At 34.3% G+C, this 12,395-nt stretch overlaps 1 protein-coding gene across 2 annotated transcripts in view; it reads right to left on the bottom strand.

The window, feature by feature from the left end:
• The window catches only part of LOC109544548 (rho GTPase-activating protein 20), a 104,805-nt gene that overhangs the window by 38,564 nt on the left and 53,846 nt on the right, over positions 1–12,395 (bottom strand). The gene's annotated exons all lie outside the window — the stretch shown is intronic.

The following is a 12,395-nucleotide window of genomic DNA, read 5'->3' as shown; positions in this document are numbered from 1 at the left end:
GTAGTAAGTATGTAGCTTAGGTGTGCCCAGCAAATAATAATATATTCTCACAATGTCAGGAACGTGATTTAATTCCTCAACCATAAATGCTGTCCGCAGACAAATGGACGTTTGTTTGGTGTCACTTTTGTGCTGAATTCCGACCGATGGAAGTCGGAAGAAAAAACACTTCTAGCCCCGCACAAAAGGCGCATATTAGTCGAAATTTGCCTTCGAAGACGTGGCTTAATAAACAGACATTGTTGGGCAGGTAATCTGCAACCAATGTTGTTTAGATTGAGACACAGAATCTTTTAAGGTGACATTAGCTGGTTCCAGAATGTCACGTAAAGTTTAATGGTACGAAACGAAGAGTTTTTATTCGCTTCCCGTGAAAATCCTATTCGATTCTTTTGACTAGTTGTGCACATTTAACAATGTCCAGTCTTGAAAGTCTGTTTTGTCAATTAAAGAAAGTGGTTTGGAATTATACTCATTAAGCTGCTGTTCGCTATAGAAGTGAATAAAGACGCAGTCAAAACTTATGAAAGACTATGAGAAGAAAATGTATGAAAGCAGATAAAAATCACTAAATGACACAATCTAAATAAGTTGTGAAATTAAGGCGAGAAATTAAATATGTGAAATAATAAATTGAACGGTTAGCTTTAGATTAGTTAGACCAGATTTTTTGTTTCATAATTTTAAAAAGTTAATAAAATCCCCCTTTCGTTGTTGTACTTTTCAATGCAGTTTTTTCGTTAACTTTGAAAGTTTTGACGCTTTTAAAGGCAGGCCTTGTAATTTATGACAACTTTTCAAAAATTCCTTGCTTGTGTTCAAGAACAAATGGTCAATAGAACCCTTATCAGTTTTGGACACTTTATATTTATTGTTCATGTATATTTACCGAAAGGATTATAGATTTGGCGGGCGTTTACTGTCGAACAACAATTTTCCTCGTTTATTTATATGAAAATCCATCGTTTTTACGGTCTATTAAACAATAAAATGACGTTTATGCTACCTCGTAAAGGTGCTGATAATTGTTTATAGTGCGATGCGATGGTATGATGACATAAACCCAGTGGTGTGCCCTGTTTATTGGTAAAACACATGTGAAGAGGACACGAATTCGAAATTCTACTGCCACATTTACCTCCAATCGCTTACAACTATTAACCATATTATTAGATAGTGGCTACTTTGTCATAATCGATCGGGAAATTAATTAGTTAACGTGATTTAATGGCAGACTTGACTCGAGAAAAAAAATTAAAATGGAACGTTAGGGCGAGACGTTTGCAATTAATGCGGAGTGTTATTGGAAAAATTGCTGTATAACATTGTAAAGGGGAAAATCAGAAAATGAAAGTGACGCCCATGAGATGCAGGTGCGACTGCTAGTTGTCTTGCTGTCTCGCACTGTTTATTGATATAGGAAATGCCTAGTAATGCCCTATCGATAAAATAAATAGTGCGATAATATCTTGCGACATATCAAATTCACTCATAAATAGAAACGTTCATACATACGATGTAGTATTATCATCATAATTTATCGAAGGGGAATTTAATGGCCCGGAAAATACATTCTTCAAGGGATTTACTCATGTAATTCACTTCATAATAATTAATCCCTTATCACGCTTTTATTATATTGTTTGTTGAGCGCTTATCACTATTGCATCACCAGTACGTGAACCTTAATCAAATTAGCGAAACAAATGTTTGTCATATTTTTATATGTTCTGGGTTGACTTCTTCAGGAGAAGAACTGTCCAGAAGGTGCCATTGATATTTTCCTCGCTTGCAATCCCTTGATCGATGTTTGGCGATTTCTTATTGATTTTCATCGGCTCTTCAGTAATTACTGGATTTATTAGCACTTTTGTTATACACTAATTGATTTTCACGTAACATGTCTCAAAACCAAAAGTTAACACTCTGAAATGAATCCTGGTGTTGGTGGTTTCGATAGATATGTTCTTCTTCGTCGAAGAAGCAGGTAGAAGGGCCCAAACTGATATGGGATGAACGCCAAGCAATTTTCTCGTCATCATTAAATTACATCCTACTGGTTTTTAGATTTCGCCTCCAGATAGAGCGCCTCAAGATGTGGTTAAGTCGAATTTCATAATGAAAATTCAAGTAGCTGAAGCGTATTTAAAAGCTGCCGAACGTTTTGGCAACAGCCTTTACAACTCTTTAAGCGACCCTGATTGCCATCTTCAAAACATCAACTTTAAAACGTTTTCCAGCCGAATGAAGATCAATAAGATTTTTGTCTTAGACCCAAGTGAAACGTATTAAGTCTGTGTTTCTTCATTTAAATTCCCTTATGTTTTATGTATTTTCATGGGTATGCAAATGCGGGTTATGACGTGTTTTCATTTTCGAGAAGCCATTAGTTTTGGAGATTTAAAACTGTTTTGAAATTTCGAAGAAAACTAAAAAAAAACCAAAGAGACACTTTAATATATCTACAATACATGAGAAACGCTTAGAAGTATGTAAAATATGCACGTTAAACATTTGTAAGAGATGAATTATTCGGCTCAAGCACGTAGGGAAAAAACACGATTTTATAAACGATTAGTTAACATGCTGTTGAAGTTGAATTGAAGCAATTAGATGAAGCAGTTTCCAAACGGCTTGAGATGCACACTTGAAGGCTCAATAAATGTACTGGCTCTGGTCAGATGCAAGCAATCAATCACTGAAGCAACGCACTGCAAAAAAATCGTCTAGGATGTTCTAAATGAAATGCAAGAAACTCACTTGCTCAACGGTAAATCGTGTAAATCTTCAGAAAAACTGTGTGTGACTTTTTTCCTAAAATATATTTTTTTAAACGGAATTTCATTCAACTTTTGTTAGTTTCAATCGCATAGAAATAGATTCTCCTTTACACACTGCGCAATTGTGAGTCATTTTGAGTGAGATCCTTTTTCATCGACTCGATGACAAAGTCACATCTATCATTTCCGTAAAGTGATAGAAGATCAAGGGAAGTTTGCCCATTTATGTGAGGTGATAGTAAAATGAGACCAACTGTATTATTTAAGCAAACGTTAAATTTAGACTCATGTTGAAAGCTGCCGATTTTGATTTGATGGGAATTTTCATAACACCAAACATTCAAGTGATGAAACGGAACTGGTGAGTTTTCCAGGCTTTAGGCCGCTGTGGAAAAGAATGTATTCCTGACGTTTTGCAAGCATGAGCTTTTCCACCGCGGCCTAAAGCCGCCGAGAAACTCATCAGTTTTAAACAATGAATGCGAGCGACTAAATCCAATAGGAGAATATTAAAATACATTTGAGTCACAATTTTAATCTTAACCAAAGCCTTGATTGATGCAGCCTCCAACGTTGAAGAAAAAATTAAAAGTTAATTTTCAACATGAAACTGTATATTTTTCTTTGGTTTAAATGCATTATCAGGAAGCATTCCGTATTTTAATCAACATAGAAATGACTATGCCGCTGGTGTTTATATTTTTACGAAACCATTAAGGCCTTTGCCCTATAAAAATAAACTCTCCAAGCCCGACGAGGTTTCCAATACGCGCAAGCTGGTAGTGAACTGACAGAATTCACTGGAAAACAGGCCTAAAAAAATAATTTCTGTAATCATCTACGGTAAATACAGATGTGAAGCCACCATTGTTTTGGCCAACACCCAAAATCCCGCCGGTATCAAATTCAGGACTGATTTTATTAAAATGGGACCGATACAAAAGTTAGATCAATTCTAATAAAACATCGGCCAACCTTCGGTGAACAATAATTCGTCATTTAAACGAATTCCGACCTAATGGTGGGCGTTCAATATTTTTAGAACAGGTGACAGGTCATAGTGGGTGTGCACATGTCTTACGTTACAACAGCTTGTAATTGAACACTTGGACGACTTCATTCATTAAAATATCGTACAGGTAACTGTTAATCTCCACCTTACAAAAGCACTAATTTAAAAGCTCTCGACTGCATGAATGCAATTTATGCATTCGGTATTAGACGGGCACAAAGTCGGTTTTGAAATGGTCTACACACAATTAACTGGCCGAGGCTGATAATGATAATTAAAAAATCAGTGTGAAACAAACACTAAATTCGACACAGTGATTTTATCTTGAAATTGATCTAAGTTCAAATAGTAGAATTTACCGAAGGGCCGACAATTTAGAGATATTTTGCAGGCAATTGAAGGTTTTAAGCAAACGTTCCTTTAACTGTTAGCAACTGTTAATTGCTACGCTATTTGAAACAAAAATGAATACAGCAAAACTTTAAACACGCCCATTCAACAGCCCTAAGAACCACCCTGAGTACTCCAACCGAACACAGATTCTAATTGAAAATCTAAATTAATCTGTTTATTCAGTTGCAACAGATCAACAGATACTATGAAGTATTTGCGTTATCAACATTAGGCTGGATCTCCATCAACATGTGCCCATTTACAAGTACAAGAGGCATTTTCACACCTGATAGTGTCTGATTACTATGTCAAATTCCTACAGGATGTAGAACTTTCGATTAAAAAAGGTATTTTATAATTTGTAATAAAACTTGCTTTGGCGTCTCGCCACTAAAATATTTATTATATTATTTTATATTAAAATTAAAAGATTTTATAATTCCCAGGGGCTTAAAATGTGTTCTTTGAAGAAATGCCTCTTCTATGAACATTTAAAATTTTAATATTTAATCCGCCCAAATTAGTGAGATGTGAATTTTTGAAGTACAATTTCGTAACATAGTTAGGGACGAACAGAAAAATTAAATTTGTTTAAAAAAATTGGTGACTATCATAAATCGCTTGAAATTACGTATTCTTATGAACGAATAAAAAACTTTTCATCTATAAACAACATGACATTCGTTGGCGAGTTGAACGTTATTTTTTGAACAAATATCAAACGACAAATGTACAAGAAAACGATTTTTTTCTCTTGCAGGTAAATTATAAATAGTATAATTATTTCCTCCTTATTACTATTAATCCTTCAGTCGATTAATAAAGCCCACAACCCGGAATCTCAACGAACTCTTTAATTATTATTAATGATGATCTGGTAATCGGAACGTAAAAACAACAAGTAGTTCCGCAATTACAAATAATTGATATCGTACTCGATCGTATTCAATTCCAACTACAAAGATGTTGACCGGCACGATCATCTTACTTCATTAAATTTTTTAGTGTGAATCGTATTCAAGGCTCTCTTATGTCATTTACGTACACGAATGTGTTCGTTGAAGAGAAGAAAAAACCATCACGATTATCGCGCCACGTTATCGAATAACAATAAGTTCTATGACATAATGAGGTTCTTAGAACCGATAACGTTATGATTGTAATTTTGCATTGTTAATTTCCAATCATGTTTCTACAATCTGCTATGGTATGGGTAGAATATTCTTCTCGAATCCTTTGAATACATTAGCTGAGCATTGAACATTCAATTTACACCAAATGATTTACTGTTGAGAAAAAAAAATTTGCTAATTTCGTTATCGTTTTACCCCTAAAAGTACGCAACAAATAAATTTTCTTTTGGACAACCAAATTGGGAGAGGACGTTGCTAAAAACTGCAATAAATAAATTTAATAATAATTAATTAGGCACATACAACATTTAAAGAGCAACTAATCAAATCATTCATAAGTTTTATAATGCGCATTTATTTGAGATGCTTTACGTTAGTTCGTTTGTATCACTTCAAATATCTTTCACAATCCGCTTTAATACTGAATGCTTTCATCACTTGTCTTCTATATAATTTTGCTTAAACATATATTTGTTTCGTTAAAATTGCGTTAGATTTTAATTGTTTCTCAGCTTTATGTTTGAGTCTTTCCAAACTGCGCAAGAGGTTTTTTCATTCATGAGTTGATTGTTGGGATGATTCATGTTGGATAGAATGTGATTCCTCATTCAGTATGCGCAATAATTTCTAGCCTATTTTTCTAACTGTTTTCAGCTAGATTTTCTATTGTTGTTGATTCTTCTACTCAAAGTTACGCAAATATACAAGAGGTTTCAATATTCAGGGCAAAATTTAGGACTTGAATCATTTTGAGTAACACTGTGTGTTTGGGTCATTCTAATCTATTCCAGGAACGACTGCAGCTAATCCAGATCTATTTTCAAATCAAACCCCAGTAAAATAAAACATGGCACGTTGACCTGCTGACGTCAAAACGTAAAAGTGATGTCTGGCAGGCTGATTGTAAGCTATGTAGCAATGCATGTAACGTAATTGCTGCAGTAGTCGAAAATAGAACATTTCACGTCCCAATTATTACAACATCATTTTTCAGGTGCACCCAACGAAAATACATTCTTAGTTCTCAAATGTTAGAACCGAAATTCCGCTTAGCATCTTAATCTTCATTCTACGGGGCGTAAAGCGCAGTCAATTTGCCAAATTCTACAAGTTACTGTCTGGGATTGAAATGTTGTTAAAAAACACACAGGAAAGTTGCCAACTATTCAGGTTTTTTTTCCAGCAAACCATCAAAATGTGTAAAAGCAAAAGATAATTTTTCAAAAATTCATAGTCATCAGAAATAGACAGTGAAGCTCAAGGGTGAAAACCACAAGAAATTTTCAATTTCATTATTTTTTGTTTCCTCTTGCCTTTTTTGTAACTGTTAATTTTGAGTTTTGCCTGTGAATTATTTCGTGTTGTTTTCAAATCACTTTTTGTGAAAATGTATCAATTTCGGCACAATAAACTCGATTGATTTTCCTCAAAAAAGTGGTAAACTTTTGCGCATCATTTCCATACACTCTGTATGAGTATTTCAGTTTGTAATAACAAATTCATCATTTTTCTTAATCAATTTGCTCATTTCCATCCCGCAGGGCTAACAAATGAATTAATAATTTTAATCAATCAATTTTATTATTAAAGTTCATAAAGGCTACGTGCTAAGTTGGTTGTTTGTTCTCATAGAACACGCTCAGCGTATGAGTGGCATTCACGAAAACACTATTTTCCATTTCAAGATTTTATTATTTTTAATCAAGATTACATATTTTATTATAATGGTGTTCGGTCTATGGCGCAATATAAACTATCTGCGTCTATTAAAAAGGAATTCCTATATTGAAACAAATTGACTAGCCGTACATATTTAATAGGAGTGTTGTGTTTAGATAGTGAATACGAATTCTTAGAATAATCACTCTAGACAAGTCGAATTCCAAACATTTAACTCATGAAGCATTTTACTTTGAATGCGTTTCAGCTTCATTTCGATTATTTTGTTTTTGGTGGCGAACTGAAACACCCCGGAACTGGTCAATTCAATGCGTTTCTTTAGATGCGCAAAGTACACGACTTTTCATTTCTCAGAAACGATGTTTGAAATCCACACGAAATACTGTATAATTTTCGTAACGCCTTTTACAACTTCGATAACAATAAGAGGAACGCCCCCAGACGAAAACATTAAGGCCAAATACGTTTTGGCTCCACACTTTTTTTTAATGTACTTAAAGTTACATCATATGAACCGGTAAAAGAATAGAATTGTGCAGATCCTTTGTCGGTTGTGTTGAATTCGGTTTGAAGAATTTCATCGAAATTATATCGTTATGTTCTGCAATCAATTTTTTGAAACAATTCGACTGATGTTGAAAAATAAAGTGCATTTTTTAAATTCACTAAATCTATTAAAGAAGGCAAGATGTTTTCCTGGATGTATTGCCTTTAAAAATCACCCCACGAAGGAGGAAGCAATTGATACAAGCAAAAAACACGGTTTGGCAATTTTTTTAACAGAAAACAGGCATTATGTTAAAGATTAATTTCTGAAATATGGATAAATAATAAAAAAAATAAAATAAATTAATATCAGGGTACACCCTACACAACAAGAGCATCAAATGATTGCTAAAATAAATAAAAAAATGTTCTTCTTGGGATATTTTCATTTCTGCTTTTCTTCCTACGAGCCACTGATTGTTTCTTCGTGGAAAGCTTAGTCACTGATTTAAGTAGGTAACTTTTTGTTTGCTTGTAGTTGTTGTTGCTTCCTCTGTTTTTAAAAATTCACAGCTCACTAATTCAGCCAGATTGAATATTAAAATTCAATATTTTCACAAACAGTACACAATTTCAGTCCACAACTTCAAGCCCCTGGGAATTTTCATAAATAAAAAATAAATTTACAACTCGCAGTCTTCAGCAGATAAAAGGTTAAAATTCAAGGCATTCGTAGAAGAAACCTTAGTTAATAATTGGGCAAAGTTTCAACAAACTCCAATTTCTGGTTGATTTTTTCTAATAAATTTGCAAAATTGGTTATTCTCAATGATGGTCGAAAAGTACGCGATTGTCTTTAACCCTTCACAATTTACCATCTCATGCAGACAAATAGCTGAAAGTTGAGAATTTTGTGAGAGAAGTCTTCGTCCATACGTGTACATAATTTCGACCGATTCGGAACACTCGATTATTTTTGAAAAAATGTAAGCGTCTTGTCCGTTCATCCGAAAATGGCCAACTGTCTGTGAAAATTCGCAACTCGCAAGGTGGAGCAGATAAAACATTCAAATTCGTGATATACATAGAAGCAGCCTTAATTAATAGGTTGTTGATTTTCTAGAAAACTTGCCACCACCTGTTATTCATAAGTGCTTCAGTTTCAGTTTTGTTCATTCGCTCAGATGATATTTATGAAGAAATTGAAGACCTCGACTGATCGATGTAATTTTCTATGGAAGCATTGTGAACATAATTATGACAAGCCCGATTTAAAAGATTGACCGGATATCTTATTGATACGGGGCTCTCGTACCCGAAATCCCAAACAGAAGAATGTCTCGTTACCGATTCTTCAGTCATCGGTAATCGTTCCCGTCCAATGACAAATGAATCCGAACTGAAATCTCGTTATCGTGGTTTCGAGTCTAGACTGGTTCTAGTGGCATCAACTTTTTGATATGATTGATTAACTTCATGTGGTCTACCGATATTTAATGTTATTTGCGGCAACGGAAAAAAATTGATTAATTGAAAATCAAACTCAATTAAATTGATTTCTCATCCTAAACGGAACAATGAGAATAATTTGAAGCTGAAACACCGTGTTTTGACGGTTTGGTAGGAAAATTGCCGTCTTCCAAAATTCAATGCGTGCCAATTATTTTTAATGACCAATTCATTGCGAAAGAAGGAATTGTAATTTATTATGAGGAAAAATAGCAGTATATAATTAAATTCATTACGAGCCGGCTGATTCTATCTATCAATGATTTTATTGACTTGTAAGGCCAAATTCGTCATTTGTTTCAAAACATTTTCGTTGCCGTTGGCAAGCATGAACAAATTTTTTCAGTAAAAGTTCCCTTAAAACGGTCGGTTCCCCGGCATATTTCATAAAAAGTCGACATTATTTCACAGAAACTGGTACTGCTTTCAATTATACCCGACTAATTAAAACTGACTCCCAACTAAGTGACGTCCCAAGTAATAAATCATACAGTTCGTCCTGTGTTAAATCACAGAGGGAGGTCTGTTCGTACTTATCTTTCTTATTAAAACGTATCTCCTAAAGAAGTATTCGGTTACATGATATAACATTAGTAAAAGCCATAAAGTAGGAGCATTTAAAAAAAAGGCGAGATTAGTAAGATTGCTAGACGACAGGATTTATGTCTTCATTTCGGTAACGTACGAGCAGTCTGAGGAATTATTCAGTGGCCTGGCTGAAAAGATTTAAAATCAGGAAAATTTAATATTTACCTTACGTACGTTTTACACCTGCGTTATTTAACGTTTGCCCAGCGAGATTCCTGTAATGTGGGCGATAACGGGACTGATACTCATTCATTTCCATTCAGAAAATAAAATCAATCGTCTTTGTGCATTTTAACGTCTTACGCGGAATTACTTCTCAGTGGTGGCTCGTGGATTAATCTCCAGGTGGCCGAGAGTAATAATACAATAACTAAATTAAAAACAAAGAATGAAATACCAATATAGTGACTAAGTGTTCGAGAATGCAAGCCTTTAATCAAGGACAATCATCCGAGGAGAATAAATTATCTAGAAAAGGCAAAAAATTAAATCACATCTGGCAGAGTTGCAACCTTTGCAGTTAGTCCTAAATGAGACTCAGAAGTGCACCACAACTCGCAAGTGCATGCAGATAAACTGTTAAAATTTCTGATATAGAAGAAGCCTTTGCTCATATGTGCATTCGAAAAAATGTACTCTGGTCGTTGATAAATGCGCCCCAAAATGCACTAATGTCGTAAAAACTTCGTTACTGACAAAATTGAGCAGATAAATTATTGAAATTGCACATTTCCATAGAAGAAGCTTGGGTTAAGAAGGGTAGAAAGTTTCAGTAGATTTTCATTACTGGGTCATTTTCTAAAAAAAATATTTTTGGTTATTCTCAGAGGCGGGCCAAAAGTGCACAATTGTCTTCAAAAATTCACAACTCGCAAACTGATGCAGACAAAATATTGAAACTTAAGGTAAATATAGAAGGAGCCGTTGCTCATAAATGTACTTAATTCCAGGCGATTCAAAAACCTAGTTTATTTTTTGAAAAATAAAAACAAATTCTACTCGTTATAACACAACTACACCAATGCCTTCAAAAATTTGCAACTCACAAATTCGAACAGATAAAATGATGAAATTTTGCATGTTCATAGAAGAAGCGGGTTAATTAGAGTTTTAACAGATTTGGATTTTTGACCGATTTTCTAAAAAAAATGTTTGGTTATTCTCAGCAGGGGACACAAAAGTGCACACGTGCAACTTGACTCATGCAGATAAAACGAGGAAATTTGAGGCTCTTCTACAACAAGCAAGCTTTCAGAGTGTACACAATTTAAAGCGATTTGAAATTTTACTTCATTTTATAGAAATAATTAATATTTTTATCCGCTGATAAATATGTCTGAAAATTGCCCAACTGTTAAGATTTGAGATTTTCATAGAAGAAGCGTTAGGCAGAAGTGAGCACAATTTAGATAAAGTCGGATTCCCCTCTAATTTTCTAAAGAAACTTTCTACAAGATCACTTAAAAGTTTTCAAGTCGCAAACTCATGCAGGTGAAATGCTGAAATTTGAAAGTTTTATAGAAGAATCCTTAGTTAATAATTGTACAGTTTCCCCAAATTCGCATTTCTGGTCGATTTTGAAAAAAAATCTAAAAGAATAACCGACGTTGTAAGTTATTCTTAAACATGATCAAAAAGTATACCATTGTCTTGACAAATTTACAACTCTCAAACTCATGCAAGTAAAATGATGAAATTTGAGTACTGCATAAAAGAAGTCATTGTCTATAACTGTACATAATTTGAAGCGAGTTGGAATACCACTTAATTTTTAGAGAAAATTGTATGTTTCTGCCTCTGATAAATAAGTCCCAAAGTTGCACAACTGTTTTGAAAAATACCCAAGTTGCAAATTTGCCGAGGAGAAATGTTCAAATTCAAGATATTCATAGACAAAGCCTTAGTCAATACTTAAACATATTTTCTGCCGATGCGGATAACTCGTTAATTAAAAAAAAATGTTTGCCCTTCCTAAATGTGCCCAGAACTGCACGATTGCCTTTAAAAATAACCAGCTCACAAGCTCATGCAGACAAATTCCTGAAACTCGAGATGTTTATAGAAGAAGCTTTCACTCATAAGTAAGCACAATTTCAAGAGATTTAGAATACTCGTAAATTTTTGGCAAAATGTACAGCTTTCTGTCCGTCCATACATGACCACAAAAATCTTCAACAGTTCGATGATATAAATTATTCAAATTCAAGATATTTATAGAAGAACCATTGGGGTTCGAACTAAAAAAAAATGCAACAAAACGGCAGAATCGCCAGGAAAAATGCATCGTTTCAAGCAGATAGAATGTCGAATTGAAATATTACCCAAAAGTCCAAGATTCTGCACTTTCAAGTGCAAAATCCGTCAGCAAACCGGTAAAATTTCGCCATAAAAATGTCCGTACAAATTCAAGCACACTTTAACAAGCCCGAACAAAAACCGTTTCGTAAAAGAGGCGCCATACTTCAATCCAAAGGAAGAAAAAACGGCGACAACAGTGAATGAAAAAGGCTGCAAAAGGTAGAAGAAAAGTAAAAGCACTATTAGAGTAAAGTGCATTATCGCGTACCATTCCGGCATAGCGAATTGGTTCTGAACGCCAGGTACGTAACAGTTTGTTAATGCAGTTCCTGCACATTGTCCCGCGTGGGTTCCACCGGAAACAGAATTGTTTCAATTTGACATGGAAATAAGTTGAATGGAATTATTGGGAATGGAAATCCGTATTTTGTAATATGCAGTTTAAAATTGGAAAACCGAGTTTTTATTACAACGTAAATGTTCTATTAGTTAAAAAGTGCTGTCATGTCTTTACTG

Source organism: Dendroctonus ponderosae, unplaced genomic scaffold (assembly GCF_020466585.1).
Source record: "Dendroctonus ponderosae isolate FM_Combo_2020 unplaced genomic scaffold, Dpon_F_20191213v2 Dpon_F_20191213_2, whole genome shotgun sequence".
In the NCBI taxonomy this organism is placed as follows: Eukaryota; Metazoa; Arthropoda; class Insecta; order Coleoptera; family Curculionidae; genus Dendroctonus; species Dendroctonus ponderosae.
This window is presented reverse-complemented; position numbering and strand designations above follow the sequence as displayed.